This window comes from Choloepus didactylus, chromosome 2 (assembly GCF_015220235.1).
Source record: "Choloepus didactylus isolate mChoDid1 chromosome 2, mChoDid1.pri, whole genome shotgun sequence".
NCBI classification, from domain to species: domain Eukaryota; kingdom Metazoa; phylum Chordata; class Mammalia; order Pilosa; family Megalonychidae; genus Choloepus; species Choloepus didactylus.
This window is the reverse complement of record NC_051308.1, coordinates 119,436,687-119,457,155: the sequence shown is the minus strand read 5'-3', so window position 1 is coordinate 119,457,155 and position 20,469 is coordinate 119,436,687. Positions and strand designations below refer to the sequence as shown.

The window sequence follows — 20,469 nt, the reverse complement described above, 5'->3', positions numbered from 1 at the left end:
GTATGTGAAAAACCTTAAAAGGTTTTGCAAATGAAAAACATTTTTTCTCTCTTCTTTGTGCTTACTGAGGAAAATATGATGCCTTATTCAAATTACAACTTATTGTGATAATAGTTTTTTGTTGTTGTTTTTTTTAAAGTAGAGGAGCAAAAATTGCCAATGTAGCATAGCTAAATTAACCATGAGCTATATTATTAAAAGCATTTGCAGCTTATTCAAGAAATCTGTTACGGATGATGTTAAAAACTGAAACACAATTCTCATTCACAACGATAGTCCTCTGGGCCTTAGGCCTGGCTGATGACTCTTGATTATCCCATAAGGGGGTTATTCACCTTGTAAATAATGGCAAACTTTTCATCCTGGGTGGGCTTTGCCTGGCTTTGCTCCTATACTATGACATCACCCCCTCCCCAGCACACTCTGTCATGTGGCATCTGCCAAGAGAATACAAATTCATTTTAATATTAGCATCGCATTACGTGCTAACATAAGTTTCCCAGGGAAAAAAAAAGGAAACCATATGAAAGATTCTGGAGTCAAACAGAAGTATTTCTCAATTATCTGCTACTAGGGTTTAATGTGCATTGCTGCTCCCTATCAAACATAGGAAAATAAGCTGTACCTAAGATATGTTTAAGGAACCAGCACAGCAGGGATCAGCAAACTGCAGCTCATAGGCCTAGTCTGGGCGGCTGTGAGCTAAGAATGGTTTTCACATTTTTAAGTGGTTAGAAAAAAATTAAAAGAAGGATAATATTTGATGACATTTGAAAATAATGTAAAATTCAAATTTCAGTGTCCATAAATAAGGTCTTATTGGAACACAGCCACACCCATTCATTTACATATGGCCTATGGCTGCTACAACAACCGATTTGAATAGTTGTGATAAGACCCTCCAGTCCGCAAAATACATGTTACCTGGCCCTGTACAGAAAAAGTTTGCCAACCCCTGAGTAAGAGAATATGTTAAGCCTAATTCTATAAATAGCATCCATTATGTTTACTAATAATGCTGTTGATGATGAAGAATGCTCATTTCCACAAAGAATATTAAACTTATAATATTCATTCACTACTTGAACAAATATTTATTAAGTGAGCATCACATGCCAGCATTGTAGCAATGGGAAAATCCCTGCCCTCATTGAGTTCAAATTCTACCAGGGGAAGCCAAAAAACAAAATTAATAAATAAAACATATAATATGTTATATGTTAAGTGCTATGACAAAAAATAAAACAGGGAAAAGAGACAGCAGGGGATAGGGTTTGGGATGGTGTGTGTGGAGGTGGGGTGGGGGGTGGGGGTGGATAAAGAGAAGTATTTCCATTTTAAATAGGAAACTCAGAGAGGGCCTTTGCATCAAGACCTGAATGAGGTGAGGAACTAGCCATGCAGGTATCCAGAGAAAGTGTTTGAGGCACAGGGAACAGAGCATGCCAAGACCCTGGGGTGAGGAGCAGTCCTGCCATGTTTGAGGAATAGCAAGATCTCTGTGGCTCCACCAAAGGGAGAAAGAAAAGGAGTAACAGGAACTTCTTGAGAGCTATAACCAGAGCCCAATCACGCCTCCTTTAACCTCAAGTTTTCACTAAGCCCCATTTCCCTTTCCAAAATTCTTTTCCTTCACAACCAAGCTTCTATTATTGCAGCCTAATTTCACAAATATTTTCTCTTTCCTTTCCATGTACTTCTTACTTACAACAAAACTTTCATTCTAATTACTGCCCGGAAACTACATTCTAAGGACAATGACTTTCTCTTTGTCAAGTTCAGTGGTCTCGCCTGAGATTTCATCGTAAGAACAGCTCTCTCCTATAGGAGACATCGCTGACCATCCCATCCAGCATTTTAACCTTTTTACTCTTGGCTTCTATGACTCCCTCTGTCTACCTCAAATCTCAGTAAATTCTTGGTCTGGAAGCTAATTTCTCTTCTCCTTCTTCCTTATCAGTTTAAGCCTGGGCTACACTTCTCTCTCATACGCATTTGTTGTTCATTTAGTTTTAAACACCTACCTTCATGTAATTGATTCCAAAATACACCACCTCAGTCCCTTACGTTCAGATTTTTAAAAGCCATATATCTACTCTAACAGGTCCTGCCAACACTCTAAACTAAACATTTGAAAAATGGGATCATTTTCCCCATGAAATTTTAATTCCTACATTTTTCTAAGCCTTCCACTCACAATCTCAAAATCACTTCTGTTAATCCCTTTAACTTATGTATAATTTATTGCCATGTCTGGCAAGTCTTGTTAATTGAATTCCAACAATTCTTATCTTTTAATTCCACGTTTCTTTTTGATATAAATTCTAACCATCTTAAAAGCCTTCAGGCCAAACATCTTGTTGCTGGCTTTTCCCCACTTGCATCTCTCCTTGGAAAATAGTACCTTAGAATACAAGACCCTTAAGGTAATTTCTACCCAAAGAAAAAAATCCTTTCAATAATATCCCTAAAAGATGATCACTAGCCTTTGACTGAATACAAGCATTTAGCATGGTCCCTGACAAATAAGAATTTAATAAGTGCTTGAAGTTATTATTGTCCCTGCTATTAAGAGTAAAGCCTCTAGAATCAGACTACCTGGTTTTGAATTTCAACTCCACAATTTATTAGATGTGTGATCTTTGGCAAGTTACTAAATTCCTCCGTTTCAAAATGGATTAAATAACAGTGCCTACTTTATAGGGTTTAAAAATAACTGTAAAATACTCAGAACAGCATCTAGCACATAGTAAACATTATGAGTTTGTTAAGTAAAATAAAATGACTGGCTTACTAATTCAACAGCAGAACAGTCTTCAATGGGTGGATCCTATTGTCAGAAAGCTCTTTCTTAAGCCCTAAAAATGCCTCCCCTCCTAGGTATATACCCAAAAGAACTGAAACTTATGTCCACACAAAAGCTTACACACAATTGCTCACAGCAGCATTATTCATAATAATCAAAATGTGGAAACAATCCAAATGTCCAAACCGATGAATGGATAAATAAAATGTATCCATGCAATGGAATATTACTTAGCAAAAAAAAGAATGACATCCTGATAAATTCTGCAACATGGAAAAACCTTGAAAAAAATCATGCTAAGTGAAAGAAGACAGACACAAAAAGCCATATATCATATGATTCCATTTATGTGAAATATCCATAATAGGCAGGTCCACAGAGGCAGAAAGTAGATTAGAGGCTGCCAGGGGCTGGGGAAGGGGGAAATGGGGAGTGACTAATAATGGCTATGGATTTCTTTTGGAGTGATGAAAATGTCTTGAAATTAGATAATGGTGATGGTCACACAACCTTGAGAATATACTAAAAACCACTGAACTATACAACAAAAGGTTGTATTTACCCTTTGTATTTTTTCCCCTAGGACTCCGTGCATTGGACTATTCTCAGTACAAAATTATTTCCAGACTTCCTCACCTTTTAGTGGCTTTTACATGCTTAGGGATAACAATAACAATAATAATCATAACAACATCCATTTCTGAAGCACTTATATCTGTCATGTATTTGCTAAGCACTTTACAGCTATTATCTCTTTTATTACTCCCTAAAACTCTATATTGTATTATGATCTTTACTTTGTATATGAGGAAACTGAAACTTGGAAAGATCTAAGATTTCACAGCTAGTAGATGGCAGAGGCAGGATTCAAAACAGGTCTGAGTCCAGAGCACGTGTACTTCAACACTGGGCTCTTAAGCTTCCCACAACTGGATGATTACAGTTCATCAAAAATCACTTTAAAACATGGGGCCCAAAATGGAAAAGAATACAACACAAGTGTTTCCACCAGTGCAGAAGACATCTGGAGACTGCATTTCTAGTACTGTGGCCTAAAGCCATGATCAGTTTTTCAGAATTACACAGTCAGCTAAAATGCCCAGATTTTTTTCTTATGAAGTACTTTCATGCCATCCTTCCTTCAAAAATCTCTAAACTTATGTCTTCCATTAAGTCTCCTCCAAACCACAGCACCCTGCACTGATCCCTCCAACACTAGATGCAGTAGCATATTACGTACTACATTTTTTCTACCAGTATGGCTTTCTTCTTTTACGCCATTGTCATGTCTTTCCTGTGCCTCTAGCAAACTCCCTTGTAGATATTTATTGTGGGCAAGGGCATTTCTTGAGCTCCTGATGCAGGTTCCTTGAAAACCAAGAGCACCCAAGTACCATTGAGCAACTGGTTCCAAAGCAGGTTAAATTTCATATGGTGGATAAGGGTGGTCTCTCAATCCAGAATCCCTCCAAAATCCCTTTCCAACTCCATGCTCCCTGTGACCTCCCTGGTAGGACATAGGCCAAATCAACCTAACAGTCATCTTTAAGTACACGATTATCCCTCACTCCCCAGAAGGTTAAGCAAAATTTTAGACATGGGAAGAAAGAAGCAGCAGTGGGTGAGTGAGACAGCCAGAAATAAAGAATCCCTGTTTCCTTTGGCAGGAGAGATTTCATCTTTTCAAATTCCTGTTCAACTGCAATATAAGGACACAACATACCCTTCTAGTATGGGTGGGAAATAAGAGTCTCTGATGGAAAACAAGAGTTTAAATAGCACTCTTCCTGAGATGGCTCAAGTTGAGTTTGGTTAGTTAGAGATTGGAAACAGGACTACATAAACATTCAAGTTCCCTCACAAGTGAATAATTCTATTATGCTACCCAGTACAAATTTTGGAAAATAGCCTTTATCTTGAACAAAAGGTGTATGTAAAGTTTTCTTAAAACAATAACCAAGTAAATCTAACAGCTGCCTTTCATTTCCAAAGCTATATGAATGCCTTCCTCCTGGAGGGAATTTATCAATCACTTGAGTAATTCTCTCCGTGACTTCTTTCTTTTCCTTCCCCTTCCTCTAACTTTGGAACTCTGTAAAGAACATAGTTCACGGATGAGCCTGAGAATATTGGGTAATATTTTTTTAAGTTCTTGAAGGCTTTTTTCCCTGTAAAATAATTCCATGAACTAATCAAACACTTATGAGGTCCATACAGATATATTCATAACTTTTCCTGAAAAAGTGTGCTATTTCTGACATGAAGTCCACTCTCTCGCTGTTACAGTTCAAACAAGCCTGGGGGATGGGGTGAAGGGGAGGTAAGGAGGGAGGAAAAGGGAGGGAAAAGCAGGGACTCCTCCTAATAGAAGGAGAAAACATTCCATTTGAAAGGATACCCCTACATTCCCCCCTCAATAAAACAGATGAAAATCAGACCAAAACTCTCACATGTCACCAGCAGCCCGGATTAGTTTACATGTAGCCACTTTACAGATTTCAACGAAGCTGGGATTTGAATAGCAATTCCAATCTATCTGGCAATGGCTGCAGTTCAGGATCAGTTTCCCTAGTAATACAGACAGAAAAATTTGTTCTTTCAAGTTTCCTAAGTGAATAGCCACTCGTCCAGAGAAAAGCTTAAAACACTGTAGCAGCTTGTGTCAGCTCCAAGATGACTGAAGTCTGAGCAGGAAATAAGCCCCCTTTCCAAATAAAAGCCAGTGTTCTCTCTCCTTGTTTTTCCACCGAATGTTCTGTATCAGTAGGGTGAGCCCAAATTGCATCCAGGGCTTTGCTGCAGCTCTGCCTTTAGCTTTTTTTTTTTAGTGAGGATTTGGTCATTAAAAAAATAAAACAACAAAGCAAAACCCCACCACATACAAGAAGAGAAAGAGAGGCGTGCTTTACAAAACAGCTATTTCAAAATCATGATTTTTAAAAAGCTATACAGAAAGTGGAATGGAGGGGAAAAAAATGTCTCATGTGGGTTGCGTCGGCCCTGCAGCTGCTCCTCATTAAAGCTCCTCTTTACTCCCTCTGGGCTAGTTTCCAGCAGCAAATTCTTTAAACAGAACTCTGCTTTCAACCCACTTTCTTCTTGCTCTGGGCCTCTCAGGCCCCCCAATCCACAGTGGCAGCCTGCCCTAGCTGAGCTCTTGGGGGGGGGGAGGGGTGGTGCTGTCGTTAAGGTAAATGAGGTAAGGGCAGGGGAAAAAGACTCACAAAACCCAGAAACCAAATTAAGCATTGGTCAGTAACAAAGGTCTGCAGTTTGAAAAGACCCAAAATCAGTCTGTTCTTTACTGTGACCACAATGCCAGCTTAGTTTCCTGCTCCCCTTCCCCCATACCCCCTGTTAAAGTAGATAAAAATAATTACTAACAGCCAAGGCTAGTTGTAACCAATGAAAATTCCTATAGTGTAACATGCAATGCCCAAGGCTCTTGCTACAAATTTCTAGATGCCCCAGAGCCTACAGAATCAAGTTTAACTTCACCGACGCCCCCTCCTCCCAGGACTTCAGCCTGATGTCTCATCAGACTATCAACTTTTAAATTCTGTAACTCTGTATAAATGCAACTAACTGGGTTGTGCTAATTACTAATTTTGTAAAAAACAAAAACAAACATGATTTCTAGTTAACTTCCTGGTAAAGAGGGGTGAAAAAGGGAAGAAGTTCTGTCATGTTAACTTCATCTTGCCATCTCCATCCTCATTCTCACCTCCCCTCCCCAAAAAAGAAAGAAAGGAAAAAAAAAAGGAAACACGATAGCTTACTCAGCAAGAAGACAAAGTAAAAAACTAAAGAAAGTGTGTGTAGAGTTAGGGTCCAGTACTCGGCTTTTTGCGGTAAAATACACTTTCTAGTACCTGTCTGGTTTAATGTAAAGGAAACAAAGACAAGGATACAATCTCAATCTCTCTCTCTTTCTCTCTCTCTCATCTTTCTCTCTCTCTCACATACACACACACACACACACACTACACACAACTTTTTACCACAACCAATAAAGACTACCAAATACCGCAGGACAGCCCATTTTTCTACTATGTAAATTCAGCTTCCTGAACAGAACATTTCTGCTTTTCTTGTGTAAGTATTTCAGAAAATGTTAATCTTGGTTCCCACATTAGGCTGAATGCTTCCAAATTAAAAGTTTCCCACAGGAAAATAACTTCATGAGGAATTGTGAGGCTGGGAATTATCTTCGGAAACTCTACCTCACTTAGTTTGCATGTGCTCAGGTTTTCTGTCCCCCTCATCTGAATAAAGCAATAAACTCACATTGATTTTAATAAAACAAAACCAAAAAGAAACTGAAGTGGCACCGGCTTTAAAGCTATTAATTCAAAGCATCGTTCATCTTCATCTGAGACTATGAAATCAGTAACCACTGCAATGGGAAACCATGCTTTATTTACACAAGAACTTTGCAAACGTCCTTATCTTCCAGTTTATAGTCTGGTCTCATTTATCAGAGTTCACTGAGCTGAACGCCTGGTCTCTTCAATCATCACTTGAAAGACTGGGCAGGGGCACACAAGCAATGTTGAAAGGCTTGTGTTGCTGCTATAACAGAAGGTGGTCTTTCTTCTGTCTTACCTTCACTGCATGGACCCTGAGAAAATGTCTACTTGTGACTGAAACAAGGAAAACACACTCTAAACATATGAGTTTATGAAAAGCACCCTTCACTATTGTAGTAGTAGACATTTCATGGCAAAAATGAATGAGTTGAGCCAATTGTTCCCAAGCTTTTTAGTACAAAGTTATTACCAGGTGTCTGCAATGCTTATAAAGCACTCTTCCGACTACTAAACAATGTCTTGCCCATATATAAAGGAATACACATGCTGCTGTGATTATTAAAATATAAAAATATTATTTAAAATGGTTATTGAATTCTTAGATTTTTTACTTTATACATTGCACTCAAACAACCAACTGAGAAATGGCTTCATCTCAATATCATCTCCCCTTTATACACTACACTTTTTCTAGACTCAACTTCTTTCAGCTACCAGAACATGCTGCGGTGCACCACTTCTCACCTCACCTTGTTTACTCGGCCTAAAACCGTTTTCCCCATCCTCTTCTAGCTAAACCCTAAAATTCCTTCAAGCCTCAGCTTAAATGTTAATTCCTCTGAGAAATAGTTCTGACAACCCCACTGTATGTTCCCATAATTGACATGTCCTATGACTCATTATGCTTTATTATAAGTATTTATCTTCTTCAATAGACTAAGAATCATCACCATACTCCCAGTGCCTAATATAGTAAGTGGCATACAGAAGGCATTCAAGTACTATTTGTGAGTGCTCATATTGTTAACAGAAGTCAAAGAACAAAATGGAAGGATCCATGGAATCCCTTAAAAAGCTCTTTAATTATACTCAAAGTTCGGGAACCACTAGGTTGAGCTATTTACCCAAAGGATTGTCAAAACCAATTAAGATTCCTGATATATACAGAACTTCTTAACCCTCCTCATCCCTAAATCATTCAAAGTGGGCCCATCCCATATGGAGTAAGTTATTTTTTAATCACTTTCCACCCCAAAATATGTTATTAACCAACACACACAGTCACACAGTCACACACACACCCACACACACCAGTCTTCATTCTCTCTTATACTTTTATTAATCTTTGATAAAGCTTTAGCTAAATGAACCACCAGGAACCTTTGAGCCCTGAAGGACAGAGCATCTTACAAAGTGGCCTCAGTAGCACGAACTCTGCCCTGCTAGATTCTTTACAGTTTGAGCACTGAAAATTAAACAAGATTTCAGGGAAGAAAAGGACTATGGGAGCCTGCTTTCTGTTCTCCAACATGAGTTGATGACCACCTTCAAAGTTAAGAAGTCTAAAAAATGTCTGAAAGCAGAACAGTTCCACATGCTTGGAGTTTGGTCTGAAAGGATTCCTAGTTCAAAAAGAATTGAACCCAAATCATAACAAGCCAAACCTGAACATGGGATAGGCTGGAGAAAAACCTGCATTTCTTCACATTTAAGATGGTAAAAGTTAAATTCTTTCTTTGTGGAGTCTGAATAAAAGCATTCTCCAAATTTTCATGTCAAGGTATACAAAACTATTCATTGAATAACTGGAAAATATAATTTCAGAATGTCCTTAACCACTAGAAAATCCCATTTAAATGGCCTTAGAACCACAGATAATAAAATGGTGGACATCATGGAAGAAAATTCTGGTGTCTAACCTTAATGTGGTGACTCAAGGCAAAAAAAAAAAAAAAAAAAAAAGACACTACTTCCCTTAAAAGATAGGTCCACAAAGGAGAAGAAAATTGGTTCTTGGGGGTTGGAAAAAATCTTAGATATTACAGTGGCTTGCAGCCTTCCAAAGGGCTACAGTATACAAAGAGATAAACAGTATATCTGTGTACTAAAATTTCATGGGCAAGGTGATTAGGACAAAGAGTCTAAAAGACTCCTTTTGAGGGAAGGCAATAATGATAAAAAAGTTGGAAAACACTGAGATAGCATATACACACAGTAATTCTTACCCTAGTAAATGCTCATGAATGTTGACTGAATTGAATAGAAAAGTTTCCTATAAATGTTGCCAGTATTCGTGTATATCAAACTCCCATGTCTTGAAAACAGTATTTCCTCTGTTTTAGAAATTTCTTCCCCTATACCTGATCTGCTGTGTGAAATCAAAGTCTATGCATCCATAGGAACAAAGTGAAAATACTGCAAAACTAACGACCTTTACCTGACATAAATCAAGATACCTGTGCCGATTTGGATGTATTATGTCTCCCCAAACACCATGTTCTTTGATGTAATCTTGTGGCAGCAGACATTATCAGTGTTGATTAGATTGTGAGTCTTTGACTGAGTATTTCCATGGAGATGTGACCCACCCAACTGTAGGTGATAACTCTGATTAGATAATTTCCATGGAGGTGTGGCCCTGCCCATTCAGCCTGGGCCTTGATTAGTTTACTAGGGCACTATATAAGCTCAGACAGAAGCTACAGCCAAGAGGGACACTTTGAAAAACGCACAGGAGCTGAGAGAGAAGCTGAAGCTTACAGAGACATTTTGGAGATGGCCTTTGAAAGCAGTCTTTTGCTCCTGAGAAGCTAAGAGAGAACAAACACCCCAAGAGCAATTAAGAGTGACATTTTTGAGGAGCTGCAACCTAGAGAGGAACATCCTGGGAGCAAGCCATTTTGAAACCAGAACTCTGGAGCAGACGCCAGCCACGTGCCGTCCCAGCTAACAGAGGTTTTCTGAATGCCATTGGCCATCCTCCATGAAGGTACCCTATTGTTGATGCATTACCTTGGACACTTCATGGCCTTAGGACTGTGACTCTGAAACCAAATAAACCCCTTTTATAAAAGCCAATCCATTTCTGGCATTTTGCGAAAAGGCAGCATTAGCAAATTGGAACAATACCATACAGATTATTTCTTTTAAAAATACAATGTTATAATTCTTCTATGTATTCTTGCATTCTTACAACAACAAAAACTTATGGATGATGCTATTGCACGTGCAAGAGGTTTAGTCTGTTGGGGCTATACAAGGAAGCACACTATTGCCAGCTATGTTGTGGGACTGGATTTAGTTTGTCCATCTATTTTATCCTATCTTATAAGCTTTTGAAAACAAACACTATTATTAAAATTATCACCATCATAATAATCACCAAAAATTTTTTTTCCACACAAAGAATAACTTTTATGATGTTTTTGACAACTCACATCATTTGTTACTTGATGGCAAGAAAACAATAATTCTTGTCAAGGAAGAAAAATGCAGTGTTGGGTTATTACCACTCATTAGTTTAACAGGATCTCAGAGTTGGTCCTGAACTCCAGTACAGCTCTCAACTAGAAAGGCGGCATCAAGCAAAAATTGATACAGGGGGGATTCAGATATAATTCTTTGTTCTAACTTCAGCAACACTTTTTTAAAGCCGTTTTATTGAAATCTATTCACATATCATACAAGCCATCCCAAGCAACATCTTTTTTGAGAATTTCTTTTGTGTATTAAAAGAAATATTTGACCACAAAGATTGGTTCTTCTAGTGCATACACTATGCCCTAGAAAGGCACGAAGTGCCTCAAGAGCTATTATACTGTAAGGTAGAAGTGGGCAAACCACTGTCCTCCTGCCTGCCACCTGTTTTTGTACAGTCATTCCAGGAGTTAAAAATGGTTTTTATATTTTTTAAATGGCTACATTTTAAATGGCTATATAAGTATTTACATAACATCCTCCATTTTGCCTCTTGCCCAGCAAAGCCTAAAACATTTACTATGTGGCACTTTAAGAAAAAGTTTGCCATTCACTGCTCTAAGACAATGAACGCATTAAAACAGTCAAAAACACTTTTAAAACGCTTGCAATTTAGGTGACTCTAAAAGTTAGGGCACTTTAGAGGCAGTTGTTATGAACTATGTTTAATTTCAGAAAGGTAATCCAGTGGTCAAAGGGTCATCAGTGTCAACTGCCATGCCTCTGCAGAGAAACTGAGAATTAAACAAGCACTCCTAAAGTATGCACTCAAGTTTATTCAAAATGAAGAAAAATGCATTCTGAGAACAGAACCAAAAGGATGGAGGTAACAAGCACAAGAGACATTGTGAAACCCAAAATGGCCTGTACTAGAGCTTTACTTAGCAACCAAACTGAAATTCCAAATAAAAACCCCCAAGTCTAAGCAAGAAGCAGTATTATAGCAGCACAATAACATAAATCACAACCCATGTATTCACACAAACTGTGGGAGACACAGGTTACTGAACTAAGTGGTGGCAAATTGTGATGCCTGATCTGGCCACACCCTCCTGTATCGACTGCGCTTTAAGTGCCTAGTGGTAAGCAAGATGTTCTTAGGGCATTCTTGAATATATTTTTTTTAATTTTAAGAGTTAAATGGGTTTGTTTCTTATGTGAATGTGCTACACCAAATAATCCCTATGATTCCCTTTAGCTCTACATTTGTATGATTCCATTTAGATAAGCTCCACAGACTCTCAGATATTCTTAAAGGATATATCTCCTTTATGAGGAACCCAGAAGAACTTCTATATTGTTTTATTTCATGGAACTTTAAAAAATAAAAATGTACAGCTAGAGTTAAAATTGTCGGTCTTTCAAACTGCCTCTCAAAAACACTGCTTTTTTTAAAAAAAAAAAAAATTATGTTTCTATGTCAATATGTACGTTTGCCCACATCAGTTCCTTGAGAGAAGATACCACGAATGAAAAAAATAATAGTGCTGAATCTTTAGATTGCCCAACAGGGTCTAGAAAAATATCTTTTAGTCCTAGGTCTACATTCTAATTAGTTATATATCACAGGGAAAATCATTTGGCTTTATTAAACTGCAGGCTCCCCACATATAAAGCAAGATGCGTAGGGAAAGTGCATTCCCAAGTGCCTCCAAACTGCATTCGCAGCTTTTGAACTCTCACAGCAATGTGGTTGTCCAAGGATGTAATGATGCTTGCTGACATCAATGCTTGGGGTCAGTGGTTGTCTATGTCTTGACTACGTTCCCATCCAAGACTACACCAGGCAAGAATTTTGCCTTATGTCTCTTCTTTTATATCCCTACCTTCCACCCTTCTAAGTGCACAGACAGTTCAATACATGCTTGTGTAAATGAATTGTTGTAAGAAAGCAAAGAACAAGGAAAGGAGAAAGAACAATACATTTAAACAAGATAAGGGGAATGAATAGGAAATCTGGTCCTAAAAGGGAGAGAAAGGCCTTACCACTTTCCCCAAAACAAATGCCCAACTCGAAAACCTGATTTCTTCAGCAGGGAATGGTGGTATACATTGGTACCTATCTCTTTATGGAATCTGACCCTCTGATAAATTACACACAGGTAAAAATGACTGATATGTGTATAAAACAACAGTTTGGAAGGAGATGCACCAAATTTTAACTTATAGGGACACAACCACTTAATAATTAAATTACCAATAACTCATACAGGACTTGTATCCAGATATGATTTTTATGTTTCCCCCATGCACAGAGCATAAATGTCTACCTTACTCATTTCCCCAGCTCATGATGCTATCATTAATTCTTATAAAATTTAGGAACAAACAAATGATATCCCATAATCAGAGGGTTGCTTCTGTGGAGACCATAAGGAACTCAGATAGTCAGTGTTGGTCTTTGGCTGGAAGGAAATGAGTCAACTTTTCATTAGTAATAAGTTCTGCCCATTTTTTTAAGAGCGACCCAGAAATTCAAGGCCATGAGTTTCAGCAATATGAGACAGAGAATCAGTCACCACAAACATTATGTACAAATAGGACTAAGAAAAATTAAAGTCAAGAAGGTTTGTGAGGTACTTTTCAGGATGACTGAGGTTTCAGAAAGGGCAAGTTGCCCAGTAAAATAAGTCCTCAAGGAGATGTGTCTGGCTTACACAACAGGAACCAGCATTTCAAAATCTTAAAGAGACAGGCAGTTAAATGAGTCAGGCGTTACCATGGTCTAGGCATGAGAATCATAATCACTACTGAATGGTTATTATCCACATGGAATAGGCAGCCCTAGTTTATTCTGGATAATTGAGGGTTTGGATATGTACTATATAATCAGAGAAAACAAGTAGTAAAGGACATGAACTAATTTGGGGTAACCAAACACTTGGCTAACAGTTGCTAACCCAGGATCCCTGAAATGAACTGGGTCTGGCCAATAAAATATGCTGGACAGAAGAGCTTTGAGGCTGGGCTACCTGAAATCTCGGCCAAGAGAATGCACTACGCAGTATGTGAAAACCAACCTAGTCCTTCATGTCTCTGTTTTTCAATTACCCCCTGCCCCACATCCCAACCCATTCTTTTTTTGCCTCAGAGATTCTTGCACTCTGAGCTTCCTTGTAAAACATGGCCACGAGCCTACCTGGCCGTTCTTTCCTGGCAGCAGCACAGGGAGCAACAATGAAAAGGTCTGGCAGTTGTGGGGAGAAGGTAATTGCTCCCAGCTGCCCTCTCTTCCTGTACCCTAGCCTTCCCCTTCATTCCTCACTCTAGACATTCCATCTTTAAACATTCAAGCCACTATGTGTCAACTTGTCACCGTGAAACCAAATGAACCCACATACTGATTTAGTAAAACCTCACACAAACTGGACCATAGCAGAAGAGAACAGTCAAGATGCAGAAAAGTTTTAAAACCATGCCATTAAGAAAAAGTGATGAAAAAATTAGTAATGATTTATTCATGGAAATATTTTTCTAGTTCCCTCACACACCTCACCACCATCCTTCTACCTAACCATCCCCCATGGACCCATTAAGATTCAAAGACTTAGAACCTAAGGGGTTCCATCAAAGATCCTCTAGTTTTATTCTTCTGTCACAAGGTCACATCCTATGAATCTCCATAGTTCTTATCATTTGTACCATTATGCTGGGTAATTACAGACTGTTTTGTTTATTTTACATATATATATCTGCATGCTGCATCTCCCCAACAAGTGGCAAAACTTCAGAGCACTGCACCATGTCTTAAGCAGGAGCAAACAGCATTCACTAGCAGACACATCCTAGGTGTGTATACCTGTGATATGAGTCAGACGGCACAACCCTCCTGGGCTCTCCTGTCTATCCACAATACCCAGCACACTGCTCAATTAGAGCAGCCTGTTCAACAAACACTGGTTTGATGAAAATTAAACTTTTCTTTGAAGAGTTAGGATCCTATCTGACTTTCAGTTTTCAGGATATAGGATTAGAGATATAGAATCTGCAGGAAAGTGACCTCAATCTATGCAGATTCAGTACCCTAAACACTACTATTCTACAGAAATCCTGATTAGGTTATTTTCTCATTAATACTTTTCCTCATACTTACGTGAAGAAAAGTAATTGGGTAGAATGTTTCAGTTGAATGTGTTCTCTGAGTAATACTACCTGTCAATTAAAAAATGCCTTTCTCAGTCTTAGCTTTCACTTTTCTTTCATAAAGACCTTTTCATAAAGACCCAAGCAGGAGACTGTTTAGGAAAGGAACATTTTAAACAGAAGGTAACTGAATTAATAAGGGAGGGCTGATGGCATCAGTCTAAAATTTAGCAATACATTTTTGGACACAGTGCAGGACAGTGACAGTGGATAAACAGGATACAGAAATTTGGTAGAAACCCCAGAGAAATTTTAATTTACCTCACAATGAAATATAAGGTAAAATTCAACTAGGACAAATATAAAAACAAAACACTAAGACTCTCTCACACACAGTGGGGGTAGGGAGACACTAAACTTCTCTTCATTCCTAGCTACAAAATTCCTAGCTACAGGACTTTGAGAAGAGGGCTTAATGAAAACCTCCATCATACCCACATATTTATGCTAGCTTAACAAATAAAAACATACTTGGGAATTTTTAGATAATTACTCTTTTATCACAGTCTGATAACCCATCCCCACCCCTTTGCATTCAATCTTGCTAGCCTCAATTAATGACAGATAAAGTCAAAATTAAAACAGAAGATTTAATTAAGCCACTACAGATTCCAAAAGGGAACTATTTCTCATCCTGCTTAGTCACAAGAAAAACAGGGGAAAAAATAATTCCTTCATAAAACTAATGGTGCTGACAAGCCACAATCGAACGTAAGAAAGAAACTTTACACAGGATTATAGCTAACCTGGGGACTGTGTTGAAAGAAGCCTAGCCAACCTCACATCTATTAATGCCAGGCTTGCAGGCCAAAATTAATTAATTTAACTTATGGGCAGTTACCCAAGATAGGCAAAAGAATACAGGCGACAGAGGCAATGCCTAAGAACCACTTTCTTCTACTTGTCCACATATCACTGAAGTTTCTAGAAGTTCCAACCTAAAGAATAAAGATCAGGTAGAAAACAGTAAGGGAATTCTGTTATTATGTATTGATAAGAACTTGGTAATCAAGACTTCTTTTAGGAAAATTTCCTCAGGGACACAACATATTCATTAAAGGATTTTTAAAGGACATGAGTTTTAATAAGAAGAACACTTTTAGGAACGACAGTGTTAAAGACCCAGACATAAACAAGGAAAGACCTCACAGGACATAAACATATAAATCTGTAACCCACTACGCAAATGTAAGGCTCAACAACTTGGGACTTTTGTGCTGGCAGCACCATTTATCAGAAGTCGCTGAAATTGACCTGGAGAATAGAATGTCTCAATTTCACAGTGGAATAGTATCTGTCAGGACTTGCTCATCTTCCATTTGGAAAAAAAGAAAGGAGAAGTTTCAAGTTTTTCAGTTTAGTTTTTGCTACTGAGGAGGATTTTTATAGACAGCATCCCCCATCCCCAACCTCACTGCCTTCTTCTTATATTTCTTCTACAGTAACTGCACTGAGTTTCAAGTTCAAGGACACTGCTGGGAAATGAGCATCAGCCCAGCCTGATCCATGCAGGCTCAGGTAGCTACAAGCAGAAAAATGATCTAGAATCGCATGAGCTGTCCAGGCCTACTCAATGCTATTGTCTCTACTTTAAAACAAAAAAATTATATTAAGCAAAGTTTTAATTGTATTCTTCATCTGAAAAGCCCCCTGCCATATACTTTCAAATGTTATGACACAAAGTTGTATTTTATAAAAATTTTTAATACTATAATGATTCCCTATAAACTGTAGTTGACAGGCACTTTGGCAAAAAGCAGAGATTCTCAAATGCAATCACTCATCCACAGGCTTCTATGCAACTGATGTGAATTTCTGTTGTTTAACAAACACTGTGCTAAGTGGAATTTAGAAAATTCTGAAGTATCCTTTCATAATTCTGTTTTTCATCATTAAGAATAACGGCAGAATAACTTCTATCAGACCATTTTGCTTATAACAATTATAAGCTCTGGACAAAATATTAAAGGCACTGGAGAACAATCAAAAGCAGGCAGAAACCGTAAAGGATAAGATCCTTGAAAAAAAGGAAGCAAACTACGTAAAAGCCACATTTACATGGCTTTTCCCCTGAAGGTACTCTCCAATCCATGCAGTGCTAGAGGAATAGAGTGCAAGCAGAAAATGGTAGTCTTATTGGGCTGAGAAGATGGATGTATCTGGAGCTGTCAAAGCAGCTGGAATTTGAGTGGCAAAGTCCTGGAAAAGACAGAACCATAGAGCCAGAATATGCATACAACTCCACTCAAATCCTTAAATGATTCCTGCCTGTGCATAAGCAGGATGAGACTCAGGAACCCAAGAGAAAGCAACAGCTGGAAGGAAGGCTGGAAGGCTGAGCAAAAGGCTACCGGTGCTGGGGAGATGGAGGTTAAGAGGAGTTTGGTAAACATCCTGGAGCTTGATAAACCCCCAGGCCTTCCACTGAAACCCCCTCCCTGAACAGTAAGGATCATACCCCAGGACTAAGGGTAAGACTGCAATAGACCTACCCAAACAAAGTCTAAAACCAAGCCTCCATGAAATCAAGGTGCCAGTAAAGTAACTGCCTGCGAGGATGAAATTCACCATTCTCTAGTGGAAGATCAACTTTAAAGTGCATCATCCACAATGCCCAGTACACAATTTAAAACTACCATACATGTAAAAAAAAGGAAAATTGTACCCACGGTCAAGAGAAAAAGCAGTTGCTAGAAATACACCCACAGACAATCCAGCTATAGAATTAGCAGACGAATATTTTTAAATAATTATAATAAACATATCCTTAAAACACACACATCTTGTAAATTTTACAAATCATAACCTCACTTACACCTAACATGCCAGTGAACATGACTTGCCCATGATTTTTAATCAAATTGGGATTTGGAATAGTTTATATGGAAAAGCTTGGGGCAAACAACTTGAAAGTGATTAATGACATCCAAGCTTAATTATGTATTTACACCTCCCAGAAGAATAATAAAGAGAATAAAATGCCTTATCCCTCTGTAGTGAGTGGGCTTCATTAAAATCTGACAGCAACTATTTAAGAGCAATAGTTGAGCTTTGTGCTAGATTACACAGGTTCTCCTTGTCTGGCGTTCCAATCTATTCACAGACCCATAATGGTGCTTAAGCCACTAACGGTGAGAAAAAACAGTTAAGATGTATAGGAAACTGAGCTTTAAATGTACTTATCCTCATCTGTCAGTGTGATTTTATCAAGGATTTCTATAACTTCTACAAACAATCATTATATTTTAGCTGAATCAGTAGCATTATGCTCCTTAAACGAGTCAGATACTTTCTACTTAGAAACATTTTCCACCAATCCCCACCCCGCATCCACAGTAAAAGGAATTAAGCTTCAACTCTCTTTTCTTAATCCACTAAGCAATCTCATGAATAAAAAGATAATCACACATCCTGCACGTCTGATCCAATTTTTATAAATCTTCTGAGTGTTCTAATTTTCATTTGCCATTTTGTGAAAATAACATTTACTTAACGAACTGGATTATTTTCTGTCCCCAGGAAAACAGCAAGGTCGGTAAAGATGCATTGAAAGTTCTGCTAAGTAGATGTCATTTTTGCTTTAAAATTTCCTTAAAATTCTGTGGAGGTTGGAACAGCATTACAGGAACAATAACCCTGATACTGTTCTTGCTTGTCCTGTGGCCACCTATGCTGACCCTGCCACTCCTGAAGATGCTAATGCTACTCTTACTAAGGTGGAGAAAACCTCTTCTCAAAAGTTGAGTTGTTCATTTTCGTCTTCCAAAAGGATGGCTTAACTAAAAAAAAAAAAAAAGAAAGAAAAACTTTTACCACTCCATCTCTTTCAAAGAGCTTGTTTCCCCCACAACAGGTCTGGAGGCCATCCAAGGGACTCACCCAGAAATATATACATAAAAAAATCCCACCCTATCAACAATTAACTAGTACTAAGGGGCAGAATTCAGGCAGCTCTATTTTCATAAACCATAAAGTGAGTTCCCTGTCCCCTAGCAGTATTTCTTCCAGAAACGGGGATTGACCTCACATCCCTCTCACTTTAGTTTGAGAGTTTGAGACTAGCAGCCCACAAACCTGCTTCCTCCCAAGGTGACCCTTAGTGTCCTCTCCTGGTACATGCCCAGAGATCAGTCTTCCCTTGTGACCCTCTCTCCCCATGTCAAACCACAAATGTCAAGGCCAACACTTATAACCTATATGCAATTCTCCCTTAATAAGTCATCAATTTGAATTAATTCCAAATAGACCTAAATTGCCTATCAGTATGATACTATCATCCTGGATGCCACACAAAGCAAATAAAATTCTGAGGAAAGGACCAGTGTCTTCTTATTTAAGACAAATACATAAGAAGTGTGTGCATATATTTCAAATGAATGATGACATCTACTGATCACCTTTTGGTTCAAGGAGAACATCACTGGACTCAAGTTATATCCTGGGCACTGTTACTAGGCCAGGAGCTCAAAATCTACTGGAAGAAACAAACACATAAAGTGATCATAATGTAATGAGTTAACTGCCACAAGAGAGCTGAATAATAGAATAAAGCAAGTAATTAAGACACAAAGGGACTGAAGATTTCAGTAAGGTATGACGTTCTCTCCCTTATGATCTCCAGTTGTGCTTCTGTTCTCAAAAGAGAATGCACCACATGTCTTTTTTCCAGTTAGAAAACTAAGTGAGCAGCCCATAATCAGTTACATAAGAAACTTCATTTCCAATGTTATCTTTATTCCAATCCAAACAGCCTATTGTTAAACTTTTTTGTAATCACAGCTTAAAATATTTTCACTTTTGGTTAAGAAAATTGTTTCTGACATGGAAAAATTCTTGTTTATGACATTAAAGAATGGACTTGATTGGGAAAATAATACAATTATGTTTATGTATTCAGTAAATATCCAGGAAGAAACAAAAATGTATTGGACAAATTCATGTAAAATGCTTATCAACCGAGTACCTCACCAAAAGTAGAGAAAAATGTACTCCATAAAACAGGTAAAGAAGAGAAATTCCATATTATTAAATCTTATTTTCCCAACATTTTTCATCATAAAATAGAATGGAATGTTCCTATCAGAAACTTTTAATTGAAGTAAAAGAAAAATAATGATCCTTAGGAAACCTAGGGAAGCTATTTATAAAATTATTTCAGAGCCTTCCTCAAACAAATAAACAAAAAGTCTGGCTAGACTGAAAGGTTGGAAAAAAGAAAAGAAATATCCTTGTGCCAAGAACCCTAGCTTACCTTCCCCAGTTCCATCCCTCTTCCTTACTCTTTTAACCCCATATAACAAAATGTACCCACAGCACCTACTCCCCACCCCATCCTCTACACAATATGTACACCTCTTCCTTTCCTACAGTCACACATCAGGATTGGATATGTTACTCTAGGAAAAAGGAAAGGTTTCATATAATTGTAATATTCACTTACACTGGGCAGAATTAAAGTAAATATCTGTTTGCTTTGATTGAAAACAAGACTATAGATAACATGTTGAGGAGAGATTCTAAAGTTTTGCTTTAAATAAACAATAGCTCTGAGACACTGAAAATTACAAGAGAATGTATTCAGTGTATGACTACTCACTGAAAAGACTTTATCATAATGAAAAAGATATGGTTAAGATAGTAAGAAATTGATATTATTAACCATTTATCAATACTTTCCATGACATCCACATACTTCCAAATCCACCCCCCAAGTATTGCGTCAGAAAAGTTAGA

General features: G+C 38.0%; 1 protein-coding gene across 6 annotated transcripts in view; it reads right to left on the bottom strand.

Moving 5' to 3' along the window:
• The window catches only part of NOTCH2 (notch receptor 2), a 195,282-nt gene that overhangs the window by 90,674 nt on the left and 84,139 nt on the right, over window positions 1-20,469 (bottom strand). The gene's annotated exons all lie outside the window — the stretch shown is intronic.